Here is a 16,191-nt window from a genome sequence, read left to right on the forward strand (position 1 = left end):
CAGTGCCTGCGCTGCCGGGGCTCTGGCCACGTTCGTCGTGAATGCAAGGTTCCCCGTTGCTCGCGGTGCAGGCTTTTTGGACACAACGACGCGGACTGTGTGCGTTCATACGCAGTAGCCGCGGGTTCGGCGGAGAGCGAGCCGTCGACGTTAGACCAAGTAATGGACGTGACCGAGGCGGAGGAAGCGGCCACGGGAGCTGGAAACGGCAAAGTGGCGGCAGAAACCGGCACGACGACCAAGCAAGCCGAAGGAGGAAGGAATAATATGCCTCCCCCCAAGGAACCAGCAGCTACAGTCGAGAGCGTGAACACGGCCCCGCAAGAAAATGAGAGCCACCAGCCAGCTACGGATGCAACGCAGGCAGAGGTGGACGATAACGCGACACCTGCTAGCGCCCGCGTCGAATCCGTCTCCGCACCGGTCAAGAGATCCCTGCAGCACGAGGAGAAAGTCGACGGAAAGGCCGGCGGTGACTCCGAGGCACCACCCGCTAAGACGCTACCCGGAAGGCGCTCCACCCTCAAGCCTAAGCCGAACCTGGAGACTGACCGTCGGCTTACCCAGAAGCCGACTAAAGAGGAACCCGGGCGACGGCCACCGGATGGCCACGGAAGCGTCTAGCGGTCAGCTAGACGTTAAGGTGAGCACCATGCTCCGGGCCTTCTCCCCTCCGGTTTTCATCAATAATGGCTACCAACCCGTCGCTTAGCCTCGCCACGCTAAATGTTCGAGGTCTGGCCGCCAAAAGGAAACAGAGTCAGGTTTACAGACTACTAGTGGACCACGACCTCGACGTTTTAGCCGTGCAAGAAACCAAGGTAGACGGCGAGGAGGAGACCGGGAGCATGGTGCAAAGGTTCACGTATAACTACTATACGGTAGTGAGCCACGCCTTAGGGACTTCGGCAGGGTGTGTGCTGTTCGTGAGGAAGCTCCCTGGTCTTGCCATAGATGGTTACTTCTCCTGTACTTCTGGTCGACTGGTCTTTTGTGACTTCAGCTATTGTAATGTCCAATGGCACGTGTTTTGCATTTATGCGCCTAGTACTGTGCAAAAGAGGGCAAATTTCTTTTTGAGTTTAAAGCATCATTTACATGTGCAAAAAATGATAGCCTGTGTAGGCGACTTCCACTGCGTATTGAAAGCTGAGGATAGGTCTACGCGTCGCGTGGTATGTGACAAAAGTAGTGATATCCTGGCGCAGATTACACATGAATTCGAATTAGAAGATATCGCAGAGTGTTTTCGCGGTCACGGAGACGTAAGCTACACTCATTTTCAGGGCACAAGTCACGCACGCTTAGACCGTATCTATATTTCTTATGATTTAGTTGCAAAATGCCAGTGCTACACAGTTACGGCCATATCATATTCTGACCACTGCCTGGTAAAATGCACGGTGGGCAGGAAGAAAGAACGAAACAAGTTCGTCTAGGAACTGTGGAAATTGAATACAGAGCTGTTACAGGATGAAACTTTTAACGAAAATGTAGTGGCTGCTCTGAATTCTTTTGGAGCAGACAGTTCTACGAAATTTGGTGAGGAATGGGAGTTGCTGAAGCAAAGCATTAAATTGAAGGCAATCGAAAGAAGTAGCGTACTGCGATGTGAACAAAAGGCCAGAGAAAAGGATTTAACAACATTGCTAGAAAAATTTGCGAAGCTTGAATGCATGGAACCTGGCGCCTTTCAACAAGATATGCGCGCCGTTAAGAAGAAGCTCGAGGTATTCGACGAAGAGCGCTTCCGAGGTGCGCTAGTGCGCGCCAGAGCAGAAAGGCTATCATGCGGGGAAACGCCAACGAAAAGAGCACTGGGGCTAGAAAAAAAGCACTCGAGACGTAAGCAGATTGAGGCTATCGAATGTGAAAGGGTGGTATTAACGGATAACAATAATATAGGGCGTGCTTTCTTTGAGCATTACAAAGAACTTTTTGCATTGAGGCCTGTCAACATGCACGATTTCAAGAAATTATTTTTGCAACGAATGCCACAGCTGTCGAGTGAGGTTAAAGAAACCTTAGAACGACCATTAACAGAACATGAAGTGATGAAAGCCATTGAAGACCTGAATCCTGGGAAGTCGCCAGGTCCAGACGGTCTTTGTGCCGCTTGGTACAAATCGTTCAAAAGCCACCTAGCTCCTATCTTAACAGCAGTTTTCAATGAAGCATACGAACTGAAAATACTTCCACCATCCTTTGGCCAGTCCCATACAGTACTAATACCGAAAACAGAAGAGACCGAAAAGCTCAAGCAACTTTCCTCCTACAGACCCATAGCGCTTACTAACTGCGACTACAAAATATTGATGAAGGTGTTGGCACGACGGGTCCAGTCAGTTATTCAGGATGTAGTCGGCCCACACCAGACGTGTGGTATTCGTGGAAGAACCATTTTCACTAACATCCATAAAATGAAGAGTGTGCTGGAGTGTTGTGACGCCATGTGCGATGCAGTAGCCATCCTCCAGCTAGACTTGGAGAAGGCGTTTGATTGTGTTTCTCACGACATATTGCTTACCATTCTTGAACACGTTAATTTTGGCCACATAATCACTGAAGGGGTGACCATGGCGTACCGGAGCTGCTATACCAGACTTATAATTAATCAGATGTTGGGGGCCCCCATTAACGTGAAGCGCTCCGTTCGCCAGGGTTGTCCACACAGTCCACTCCTGTTTTGTGTCTACATAGAAACGCTATGTCTGGCCATCATCGAAAATGAATGTATTAAGGGGTTTAGTCTTCAATCAGCAGAAGTGAAGCTACTGGCATACGCTGACGATGTGGCTGTGTGCTGTAAAGACAAACAAAGTGTATTGAATACTGTTAATATCGTCAAAAAGTTTGGTAACGTCACTAACAGCTACGTTAACTGGCAGAAGTGTTTGGGGTTTTGGCATGGAAGATGGGCGTCTACACCAGACCACTTTTCGAACGTAAACTGGGTCACGACGCCAGTTAAGTACCTTTGAGCAACCCTTGATGCCTACAAGGACAGTAGCGAGTACTGGAAGGAGCGGACAAAAGAACTAAAAGAAAAAGCCGACCGATGGAACGGCTGTCACTTGTCAATGTTCGCGAGAGCTACAGTGCACAACATGTTTCTCGTGTCAAAGATCTGGTACGTAATGCAGGTCCTACAGTGCTCTCGTATTAATGTGCAGAAACTGCACCGCGTGTTCGCTGTATTCGTGTGGGCATCGAACTGGGAGCGATGCAGCCGAGATAATCTCTTCCGACGTGTGAAGGATGGTGGTCTGGGGTTGGCGCACCTTTTCTTGCGTCAACTGGTGAACAGATTATTCTTCTTTCGAGATACAAACGACCCATTTCTGCGCACGGTGATCCAAATGAGGCTGTCAAGATCACTTCCCGAATTCGTTGTAGGTACGGAAATAATGCCAGGATCAGTCCATGGTTTCTTTCAGGAAATAGTTCAGAGTGTTTCTTTTTTGCGTGTCCGTTTTTCAAGTGCATATTTGTGGAGTGTAAAACGGAAAAAGTTATATCGTGATTTATGTGACAGTGTTTTCCTGGTACCTATGTACAGAGCTCCGTACAGTGGAGGCCCAGGCCTAGATGTATTGAAAAGGGTGAAGAAGATGCCAGTTCAACCAGCCACTAAATCGTTCTTTTTTAAATTACACACCGGTACTCTACCTGTTAAAATCTTCCTTGAACAACGTGGGTTCTACATGCCATGGGGAACCCACTGCCTTATATGTAAAAAAACAGAAAGCATAGATCACGTCTTCATCCACTGTTGGGAAGGGGTCTTTTTCTGGGACGTGTTACAAAGCACTCTAAAAAAAGGAGCTACCTATAGATCCCCACGGAATCAGGTTTCTGCCAGTATATGACGACGAAGGTTTCCCGTACGACCTGATCATGCTTACGGGCCTCCACTGTTTATGGCGCGCAAGAATGGCGGGTTACCATTGTGACCCGGATGCCCGACCGGCGCGTCTGTACTTTTGTGAATCCATGCAACGGTATGTGGAAGTGATGAAGTTGCAACAGCCTGTTCCTGAGTGGCTGTCGAGGGTTGTACCCTTTACAGCACTAAAGGAATTTTAATCCGACAACGTCATGCCACAGTAGCGGACGGCAGCGAATGTAAATATTACTGTTCTTTGTTCCGTTTGTGTATTCATCCCTTTTTGCTTCTTTGGTCTTTGTTTATATCATTTAGGAATTTGTGTTGTGATATGTCGAGGACTGGCAATAAAGAAAAAAAAAAGAAAAAAAAAGGCTCGTTGGTCTAGTGGTATGATTCTCGCTTCGGGTGCGAGAGGTCCCGGGTTCAAATCACGGACGAGCCCAGTTTTTGCTTTTTCCTTCCCCATGAGTATTACTTCACAGTCTAACGCTAAATTATCCTAACTTGCGCACAAATTTGTTCCTTCCAGTGCGACCGGGAGGACTGGGTTTGATTCATTTGTTCGTGAGACAAATTGTCTCTAGGTTCGTATATTATCGCAATCAAAGAAATCCTTTTTTAAGAAGTGTTATGCAAGTGAGATTGGCGAACGCATTGCCAGATGTCATTGTGTCATCATGCGCTCATATGCAACGCAATGTCCGCGGATACATGCATGAAATTGTTGCGGCTGTCCAGTTTCTAAAAGTAAGATTTTCAATGGAATACCTCAGCGAGGTCAAGAGAAAACGCCTCTACAAAGACCTAATTGATGTGATGATGCCTGTTTCCTTGTATCGAATGATGTACAATCCTGGGCCAGGCAGCAATGTTTTAAAAAGGGTTAAAAGTATGACTATCCGATCGTCAGTCAAAACTTTCTTTTTCATGCTCCATAGTGGCACACTTTCTACAATACCGTGGCTAAAGGAAAAAGGGTTGTTAGTACCATGGTCGGTAGACTGTGTAATATGCAAAAGGCCTGAAACAATCGAGCACATGTTTCTCGATTGTTACGATGCCGTATTCTTATGGGACATCTTGCAAAGAACCCTGAAAAAGGAACTGCCGCTTACACCCTACGGCATTCGATTTCTTCCCGTCGAAAGCGAAGGTGTGCCGTACGATATGCTAATGATTCTAGTAATGCACAGTGTTTGGAAAACCAGAATGTCAGTGCGTAATGCGGACGTCAACGCGAGGTCAGCCCGGGACAACTTCAACGAAAGCATTGCATATTTACGAGATGTGTACAAACAGAAGGAAGAAAAGCCAGATTGGTGTGTTTATCTGGACGAACTCCTGACCGTGAAGCGTTTTTTTACCCACTTATGCTAGCCAGACACAAGCTAGCATTTTTAATGTGATGTTGTGATGTTGTTTTTCACGGTATTGTGCCAAGTTGGCAATAAAAAGAAAAAAAAAACTTCCGTTACTTGAACAGCGTAGGCCTTCCTCGAAACTGCAACGAGCTCTCACTCACGAAGAAACGAAAATATTAATCTGCTCTCTCAGTTATCTCCTCACTTGTCTTGCAGAGGCACTTCAGCCAAGACAAGCAGTCTCTGCGACAGCTCGACTCGTTAATCTATTGGTATGATTCTGGCTAAGGTACGCAGAGACGCCTGGTTCAAATCGCGGAGGAGGCCACTTATTCATTCTTTCCTCAAGCATATGTATCACTACAGATAAGAGTGCAAATGCATCGCAATTTATTTTATGTGATCAGCGAATTTCCCACTGGAAACTGTAACGAGCACCCAGTGACGTGGACAGAAAATAACATTCCGCTTTTCTGAAGCACCTGTCAGATTTTGTTGTGTCCCCTTAGAAGCCGTCGAAAGCGCTCCTTGTGAATGTTCGGCTCGTTAGTCTAGGGGTATGATTCTCGCTTCGGGTGCGAGAGGTCCCGGGTTCAAATCCCGGACGAGCCCAATTTTTGCTTTTTTCTTCCGCATCAGTATTACTTCAGAGTCTAACGCTTAATTATCCTAACTTGCATTACTTGAACAGCGTAGGCCTTCCTCGAAACTGCAACGAGCTCTCACTCACGAAGAAACGAAAATATTAATCTGCTCTCTCAGTTATCTCTTCACCTGTCTTGCAGAGGCACTTCAGCCACTGCAAGCAGTCTCTGCGGCAGCTCGACTCGTTAATCTTTTGGTGTGATTCTGGCTAAGGTACGCAGAGACCGCTGGTTCAAATCGCGGAGGAGGCCACTTATTCATTCTTTCCTCAAGCATAAGTATCACTACAGAGAAGAGCGCAAATGCATCGCAATATATTTTATTTTATCAGCGAATTTTCCACTGGAAACTTTAACGAGCACCCAGTGACGTGGACAGAAAATAACATACCGCTTTTAGGAAGCGCCTGTCCGATTTTATGGCACTCCCTTAGAAACCGTCGAAAACGCTCTCTGTGATCGTTCGGCTAGTTGGTCTAGGGGATTCTACTTCCGGCTTCCGTCCGGTACGGTCGTGGAATGTCGAGCTCCGCAGGAGCGGCTGTAGCGGCCCGTTCGAGCCGCGGAATCAGGTTTTCGGAAACGACCCAACAGGATTATCAACTTGTTTTGCCACATCTGCCATCAGGAACTACTGTACTTACTACTGTGTTCTTACACTGTGACTTGAAGGCAAGGCCTTATCGCGTCGAGCATTTTCGCGATGCACTAGTCCGTCATCAGCTCATGTCGGAAGTTTTTGCCCTCGGGGCCTACCAAATGAACCACGTCTGGGCCATCACCTTCAAAGACGTTCAAGGCAAGAAGAAGCTTTTGTCTACCAACGCTTTTAGCGTGAAAGACCACCGTTGTGCTGTGATAGACCCCTGCAACCAAGATGTGAGAATGAAGTTGTACTGGCTTCTCCACACCACGCCTGATGAAGACGTCAAAGCAGCCCTGGCACCATTCGGAACCATGACCAAAATCTCCAGAGAAAAATGGCGTGTTACCGGTTGCAACGACAAGGGGTCACATACACGCCTAGTGTCGTTGCATTTGAAGGCAGGGACGTCAGTCGAAGACCTGCCGCACCAGGTGCGAGTAGGAGAGGATCATGCTCTAGTCATCGTGCCAGGAAAGCCTCCGCTTTGCCTGCGGTGTCATTGTACTGGCCATATACGTCGCGAATGTCGCGTGCCGCGCTGTGGGCTGTGTCACCGCTACGGCCACGAAGAGACCCAGTGCGTGCGTAGCTACGCGAAAGTCACTGGGCCGGGTCGCAGCGACATATTAGACGAACACCTGATGGATCAGGTCGACGCCGAAGAGACAGCAGCAGCAAGCGAAACACATCCCAGCGAGGACAAGACGCCTGAGGTCACGCCCCCCGATGTAGACGAAGCACAGAAACTTCAGAGTGCCATTGAGGAACTACCGCAAAAGCTTACACCTGCAAGCGATGCCGTAAGTGTAACTACTGTCACAGAGCCTGGGCCCAGCGAAACACGGGAAGACAAGAAGGAACAAACGTGCACCGACGTCACAATGGGAATGCCGGCTACGGCAGTTACTAAGCGCCCGCGAGAAAAAGCGAGCAGCGACGACCAGCGCTCCGACTCAAAGTGTGCAGAAGAACCTCCCTCCAAAACAGCGTCCACCCGTAGGTCTAGCTTCAAGCCAAAACCTACCGTGCCACCAGACAGGAAACCAGTGCCGTCCATGCCCCCACGATAGCGGGAGCATGGTTCGGCTAATCACTTCGTTGCGGGACCGGTGGAAGACTTACATCTACAATGGACAATCAAGGATGGCAACTCAACCAAGCGACGGGCTGCATCGGGTGCAGCAAAGACAGCAGTGGTCACTGGTCTAGCGTTGTAAGTTTCCACTCATCTGAACAGTATCTTGTGTCGGTTTGTGTAAACTTCACTTACAATGGCTGTTAATCCTGGAATAGCCCTGCCTGTTGCAACACTAAACGTACGCGGCTTCGGAGCCCGAAGGCGGCAACTTCAACTGAGCCGCCTGTTATTAGAAAATGATATCGACATTCTAGCTATCCAGGAAACAAAAATTGAAAGTGAGGAACAAACTGATGTGATGGTGGAAATCTTTCGGTCAAGATATAATCTCTGTGTGTGCCACGCCGTGGGTAAATCAGGGGGGCGCGCAATTTTCTTGCGTAACTCCGTCGGCATTGTAGAGCAGTCTGTCATCGCTTCTGCAAGTGGTCGCTTAGTACTTTGCGATTTTTATGTTAAAGAGGCACTATGGCGAATTATTTGCATTTATGCACCAAACAAAGCTAGTGAGCGTTTAGATTTTTTCCGATACATCGAAACCATCTTGAAATGCGAAAGAAATGTGTTACTATTAGGGGACTTCAATTGTGTATGCATGGCTGAAGACAACGCCAAGAACCTACCGATACATGATAAGAGCGCATTGCAACTTAGCGCAATCGTTCAGGAATACGACCTAATTGATATGGGCGATGTACTGCGAGAAAAGCGAGTTCAGTTCACGCATTTCCAAGGCACAAGCCACGCCCGACTTGACCGAGTATATCTGACAGCAAGCCTCTTATCTTTTTGCACAACATATGCCGTTAAGCATGTAAGCTTTGCGATCATAGCTTAGTGACTGTTACAATAGGCACAAAGCGTAAAACGAGCACCTTTAATTGGGACCTCTGGAAATTCAATGATAGCCTCCTGCAAGACGAAATCTTTATCGAAGTAATAACGGCAAAAATTAAAGAAATGCAGGAAAACGACTTCATCAGCCCTGTCGAGTTGTGGGAGCACATTAAGTGTGAAGTTAAGATGAGCGCAATTGAAAGAGCTAGTGTCGTGCGCTACAAGGCAAGACAGAAAGAAACCGAGTTGCAGCGTACTCTAGACTATCTCTTAAATGCGGAAAGCACTGTTCCCCGCCTGCTTGCAAACAAAGTTAAAGAAGTCAAAAGGCAACTTGAAATTATTGATTCGGAAAAATATCAAGGTGCGATGATAAGGTCGCGTGCCGAGCGGCTCTGGATGGGCGAAACACCTACCAAGCGAGCGTTAAGCGACGAAAGAAGCTACGCTACGAGAAACGCAATAACAGAACTGCGCTACCAAGGTGCGCTTTCCACAGACCAAAAGGTTATCGAACGAGCGCTAGTGCAACGTTTCAGAAACTTGCTAGGCTGCGGGGCGAATGTGCGAGAGGGCTTTGACACCCATTTTCTGAAATTGATGCCACGATTAGAAGATGAAGTAAAAACACAACTTCAAAGACCAATAAGTGTTAGTGAACTGGAAAATGCTATAGATGACTTGCCTACAGGGAAAGCTCCGGGGCCCGACGGGCTTGGTGCCGCTTTTTATAAATTCTTTAAGCATCAAATGGCAAAAATGCTCCTCAGAGTTATAGAAGAAGCTTATGAATCCAAAATGATGCCTCCGTCATTTAAAAGAAGCCACGTCGTACTACTACCAAAGACCAAAGACCCTGTAAAACTACTGTCACCCGAAGCATACCGACCCATAAGTCTAACTAACACGGATTATAAGGTTTTTATGAAAGTTATAGCTAAGCGACTTCAGTCCGTGATTACAAACTTGGTCGGTGGACATCAAACTTGTGGAATCAAAGGGAGAACCATACTCACGAATATTCATGTGACCAGAAGTATATTGGAACTATGTGACCTAATGCACGGACGGGTAGCCATGATTCAACTCGACTTAGAAAAAGCTTTCGATAAGGTAACCCACAGCATTCTTTTCTCCCTCTTAGAACACATCAACGTAGGTAACATCATATATGATGGAGTAAAAATGGCCTACACTGGCTGTTCTTCAAAACTAATTATTAATAAAAAATTAACCGAAAGCATTACAGCTTACTCTGGTGTAAAACAGGGATGCCCTGCCAGTTCATTGCTATTTGCAATTTATCTCGAACCGCTGTGTTTAAATCTAATGATGAATAAAAAGATACGCGGTTTCCGGCTCTTATCACGTCAAGTAAAGGTCTTATCCTATGCTGACGATATGGCAGTATTCTGTACTGACAAGGAAAGCATTCAGGAAGCTATGCATACCGCAAGAACTTGCTGCAGCCTTACAGGAAGTGCAATAAGCTGGCAAAAATGCTTAGGTTTTTGGCATGGTGAATGGGAATCTACGCCAGAAATTTTTGACACTCTAAATTTCAGCGAGACACCTGCTACTTACCTCGGCGTACCACTCGAACATTACCGCGACACGACCGAGCAGTGGACAGCAGATACTGATCGGGCAAACGAGCAAACAAGAAACTGGGGAGGACGGAACCTCTCAATGTTTGCGCGTGCAACTGTGTGTAACTCATTCCTCGTGGCTAAAGTGTTCTATATGTTGCAAGTATTATGTATGTCTAGGATGTGTGTCCGAAAATTGCACAGGATATTCGCAATGTTTGTTTGGGGATCGGGATGGGAGCGTGCAAGGAGGCTAAACTTATTTCATTCCGTGAATAACGGAGGCCTTGGTTTGTGTAATTTGTTTTTAAGACAAGTAGTCTCAAGGTTTATTTTCCTACGCGACCAAAGGAATGCATTTCTACAAACTGTGATACACATCCAACTACACAATGCCTTATCTGAGTTCATTGTTACATCATGTGGAACACCACAAGTAGTGGTGAAAGGATATATGCGCGAAGTGGTAAGCGCTTTTCGTTTGCACAAAGCGCATTTCTCACTTGAATATTTGTCTGTTGTTGGCCGGAAGAAATTGTATAAAGACCTCGTGGATATGTTGTGCCCCGTGCCTATATACCGCTCAACATACACTCTAGGGCCTGAACGCAATGTCTTGAAACGTGTAAAAAGAATGTCTATCAGGGCGACTACCAAATCTTTCTTCTTTCTTGTGCACAGTGGCACGCTTCCCGTAAAACCATGGCTAAGAGAGAAGGGTTTGTTTGTACCATGGAGTATCGATTGCGGTATATGCCATAAACCGGAAACTATAGACCATATATTTCTAGATTGTTGGGACTCAGTGTTCTTGTGGGACATCCTACAAAGAACCATCAAAAAAGAATTCCCTCTGACACCATTCGGTATTCGCTTTCTGCCTTTTGAAGAGACGGGAGACGTGCCGTGCGACAAAATAATGTTGCTCTGCATGCACAGTGTCTGGAAGACAAGAATGGATGTAAGGCATGAAGCTCTCCAACCTCGTTCTGCTCAGGAATATTTCGTGGAAAACATCCTGCACCTACGTGACATCCATAAGGCCAAAGGGGAGCCACCAGCGTGGCTGCCCATATTAGACAAATTAGCCACAGTTCGGTTCCCCTAACCAAGCTGCTTTACCCAATATGCAGCCGGTGTTTTTACCAAAGTACAGCAACCTCTTTCTGTTTTTAACTCTAACGCGTGGAATGTTCTACTGAGAGCAAACGTGTTACCTTTTTTGTACGTGCGTTGTGTGTAAAACAGGTAATAAAGAAAAAAAAAAGAAGGCTCGTTGGTCTAGGGGTGTGATTCTCCCTCTGGGTGCGAGAGGTCCCGGGTTCAAATCCCGGACGAGCCCAATTTTTGCTTTTTCCTTCCGCATCAGTATTACTTCAGAGTCTAACGCTTAATTATCCTAACTTGCGTTACTTCAACCGCGTAGGCCTTCCTCGAAACTGCAACGAGCTCTCACTCACGAAGAAACGAAAATAATTATCTGCTCTCTTAGTTATCTCCTCACTTGTCTTGCAGAGGCACTTCAGCCAACACAAGCAGTCTCTGCGACAGCTCGACTCGTTCATCTATTGGTATGATTCTGGCTAAGGTACGCAGAGACCCCTGGTTCAAATCGCGGAGGAGGCAACTTATTCATTCTTTCCTCAAGCATAAGTATCGCTACAGATAAGAGTGCAAATGCATCGCAATATATTTTATTTGATCAGCGAATTTCCCACTGGAAACTTTAACGAGCATCCAGTGACGTGGGCAGAAAATAACATTCCGCTTTTCTGAAGCACCTGTCCGATTTTGTTGCACTCCCTTAGAAGCCGTCGAAAACGCTTTCTGTGATCGTTCGGCTCGTTGGTCTATTCCACTTCCGGCCACCGTTGTGTGCGGACGTGGGTAACATGGGCTCCCAAGGAGCGGATTCAGCGGCCCTTTCAAGCCGCGGAAACAGGTCTTCTGCTTCAGTCGACCAGGACTACCAAGTTGTATTGCCTCAACTGCCAACAGGTCAGGTTGTTACGGATACCATTTTTCTTCATGCGGATTTACGAGCGCGCCCATACCGAGTGGAAGATTTTCGCGATGCCTTGGAAAATCTTGGAGCACTTCCGGACGTTATCGCTTTGGGGGCGTACATGATGAATCACGTTTGGGCCGTGACATTGAAGAGCGCTGAAGCAACGAAGGAAATGTTGTCAAAAGGGGAATTCCGAGTGAAGAGTCGCCGGTGCCTGGTAGTTAACCCCAACGACCAAGGCTTACGAATGAAACTGCACTGGCTTCTTTATGGGGTCAGCGACGATGAAGTACGTGCGGCCTTGGCTCCGTATGCAAAGGTTACGGAAGTAACGAAGGAAAAATGGCGCGTACGTGGTATCACGGAAAGAGCATCGACAACCCGCCTAGTGGCCATGAAACTTGGAGCCGGAGTCACTATCGACGACCTACCCCACCAGTTGCGTGTAGGAAGCGAACTCGCCCAAGTTGTTGTGCCCAACCGAGCACCATTATGCCTCCGTTGCAACACCACTGACACATTCGACGTGACTGCCGTGTGCCTCGCTGTTCCCAGTGTAGGCGCTTCGGCCACACGGACCTAGACTGCGTGACCACATATGCGAGCATCACCGGAAAAGCAACGAACGACGCGGATGCTGAGCTCGTGATGGATGAAGCAGACACCGAAGAAGCCGCTGGTGGGCGAAAGCAGGCCGACACAAAGAGCACAAATCAAAACGTTGTCCCTACCGACGCGTGGTAAGGTGTTTTTGCTGATAACACCACACCCCAGACAAACGGAGCCCCTGTGACGGGGGAAACACAAGAGGCGGACAAATTCAAACCCATAGAAGCAGCATTGGGTGCGGAAGCAGAAGCGGACGCACAGCCAGTGCAACTTGAGCCAGGTGCTTCTACCAAGAGACCGCGCGACGATGCAGGCAGCGAAATGGGCAACCCCAGTGCAAGTAGCGGAGAAGAACCGCCCACCAAGACAGTCGTGAAGACCGGCCTTCAATTGGGCAGACGACCCAGCTTCAAACCGAAACCCAGCCTCCCTCCTGACCGGAAAACTGAGGGAAATAAGCCCTCGTAACAACGAAGGTCAACGCATAGAGCAGCGATTCCACCAATTACGAACACCGAGCACCTACCATGGCATCAAGTCCCCTAGCAACAGAGCCACAGCGGCATCGTCCCGAGAACTGCTGGCTGGATGCGACGTTGCCCGTCGCCGGAAAGAATCGACCGAGTGGCAACATAAAAGATCGAGGTAAACTCCATGCGGTCCACCTGTTTCAAATTAACCATGACACTTAACCTTAAGAAGCCCCTTCGTCTAGGCACTTTAAACGTTCGCGGTTTGGCGAGCAGGAGACGCCAGTACCAATTAAGCCGGCTTTTTCAAGAAAATGATTTAGATATTGTCGCCGTGCAAGAGACAAAGGTGGAAGGCTAGGAACAGACGGACCGCATGGTGCAACCATTTAGAGCAATGTATAACGTCTGCGTGTGTCGTGCGGTTGGAACTTCTGGAGGATGCGCACTCTTTATTCGTAACAGTGCTGGTATTGTAGAGGAACAAGTTATTATATGTGGAACTCGCCGATTTGTCATACTTGATTGTTCTTTTTCTGGCTTTAGGTGCCGCATTTTGTGCGTGTATGCTCCAAATGATGAATGTGCGCGTAGAATTTTTTTTCAACAGCTAGAAGAATACCTGAAGTGCGAGCGATACCTTATATTGATGGGGGATTTCAACTGTGTGTGCAGAGCACAAGACCGAGCTAATCAAATGAAACGAAGGTATACGAGCGCACAGTTTTTAAACATACTTGTGAATGATTATGAATTAGAAGATGTCGGTATTCTGTTATCGACAGGCAAAGCTTCCGTTTATACGCACTATCAAGGTGAAAGTCATGCGCGATTAGACCGAGCTTATATTGCAATGCAGCTCGTGCCATTGTGTCAAAGTTACGAGATTAAACATGTATCCTTTTCTGATCATAGTCTAGTGACGTTTGATTTAGGGCAAAAACGAAAAGAAACGACATTTAATTGGGATCTTTGGAAGTTTAATACCAAACTGCTAGATGATGAAAGCTTTATCAGAGATATAAGTGAAATGACTAATTCCTCTATGACAGCGCAAACTAATCACTGTATTGAGACATGGGAAACTCTCAAAACTGATGTTAAGAGAAAAGCGATAGAAAAAGCTACTGCGCTGCGCCGCAAGGAAAAACAAGAAGAAAAGGAATTAACAAGCGAACTAGAATTGCTCATGTCTACAGAATGTCAGAACGCTGGATCTTGAATGAAGCAGATAAAGGAAACAAAAAGTAAGCTCGAACTTATCGACCAAGAACGATACAAGGGAGCCATGGTACGAGCGCGAGCGGAACGATTGTGGAATGGGGAAACGCCTACTAAACGGGCGCTAAGTGACGAGAAGAGATATGCGACAAAAAATGAAATACAAGCAATAATATATCAAAACGAGGAAACTTCCGAACCCACAATGATAGAGCGAGCATTCGTAGATTATTATCGTGAACTGCTTGGGAACAAGAAAAAAATAATAGAAGGGTTTGAGCGAGATTTTCTTCATCTTATGCCACGTCTAGAAGACGACATTAAAGCAAGCCTGGAATTTCCAATCACATTGCGAGAAATTGAAGACGCTATAGATGGACTTGGTGCAGGAAAGGCTCCCGGGCCTGATGGTTTAGGTGCGCCCTTTTACAAGGCTTTCAAATGTCAGCTCAGACAATTATTGCATAATGTCTTCAAGGAAATGTATGCAACACAGCGAATGCCGCCATCGTTCCGAACGGCTCCTACAGTGCTAATCCCTAAGTGCGAGGATCCGGTTAAACTGATGTCAGTAAAGTCTTATCGACCAATAAGCCTCACGAACTGTGATTACAAAATATTCACGAAAGTGTTAGCAAAGAGACTTCAAAGTGTTGTAACGCGACTAGTGGGACCGCATCAAACATGTGGAATCAAGGGCAGGACAATTTCCACCAATACACATGTAGCTCGCTGTGTTCTTGAGTGCTGTGATGCTCTCTCATGTCGGGTTGCAGTGTTGCAACTAGATTTGGAGAAAGCGTTTGACAATGTGTCACATGAAGTACTATTTTCAATATTAGAATATGTTAATGTCGGCGGACTGATATTAGAAGGAGTAAAAATGGCCTACTCAGAGTGCAGCACACGCATCATTATAAACAAGAAGTTAAGTGAACCAATCCAGCTTCTCTCCAGCGTGAGGCAGGGATGTGCAATTTCCTCATTACTTTTTGATATTTACTTGGAACCTTTCTGCTTGAGTTTAATTAATAGTCAAAGTGTACGCGGTTTTATGCTTGAAACGGCGGAAGTCAAGGTCCTCGCATACGCTGATGACATTGCTGTCTTTTGCAAAGATGCCGAAAGTATCAAAGAGGTGGTTAGGTTGACTGGCGAGTTTTGCAAGGAATCTGGCTGCAAGATCAATTGGGAGAAGACCGTAGGTTTCTGACATGGAGAGTGGAGCGAGAAGCCTGAATTATTTGCTGGCATCCAATGGACAGCAATGCCAACAACGTACTTAGGTGTCCCATTACAATGTTACGAAGACACCGAACTGTATTGGAACGAGGAAACAGAACGCTTGAAAGAGAAGACGCAGGGATGGCAAGGTCGAAATTTGTCAATGTTTGCCCGTGCACCTACTTGCAATCTATTCTTAGTTGCCAAGTTATGGTATGTTATGCAAGTATTGTTTATGTCGCGTACTAACTTACAAAAAATAAATAGAGTCTTTGCAGTGTTTATTTGGGGAGGAAGTTGGGAACGAACGAGTCGAACTAACCTGTTTTTGTCCATCAGAAAAGGTGGTCTTGGTCTGTCGCACCTGTTTATCAGACAGATTGTGTCGCGTTTTATGCTTTTAAGAGATCAGTGTGACCCATTTCTGCGTACAGTTATGCAAGTTTGTTTACACAGTGCACTACCTGAATTCATCGTCTCTACAAATAAGACTGCGATGCACCGTATAAAAGGTTATTGGCGCGAGGTTGTTGTAGCCTTTCGCATGCTTAAAGT

At 46.8% G+C, this 16,191-nt stretch overlaps 2 non-coding genes across 2 annotated transcripts; both read left to right on the top strand.

Moving 5' to 3' along the window:
- Positions 1-4,259: 4,259 nt before the first annotated feature.
- TRNAP-CGG (transfer RNA proline (anticodon CGG)) lies at positions 4,260-4,331 on the top strand. Its single transcript has one exon. It is a non-coding gene; the product is annotated as a tRNA-Pro (tRNA).
- A 1,459-nt stretch (positions 4,332-5,790) lies between these two features.
- Positions 5,791-5,862, top strand: TRNAP-CGG (transfer RNA proline (anticodon CGG)). The gene has a single exon. It is a non-coding gene; the product is annotated as a tRNA-Pro (tRNA).
- The last annotated feature ends 10,329 nt before the right edge of the window (positions 5,863-16,191 follow it).

The sequence above is a fragment of the Dermacentor andersoni genome, chromosome 7 (assembly GCF_023375885.2).
Source record: "Dermacentor andersoni chromosome 7, qqDerAnde1_hic_scaffold, whole genome shotgun sequence".
In the NCBI taxonomy this organism is placed as follows: domain Eukaryota; kingdom Metazoa; phylum Arthropoda; class Arachnida; order Ixodida; family Ixodidae; genus Dermacentor; species Dermacentor andersoni.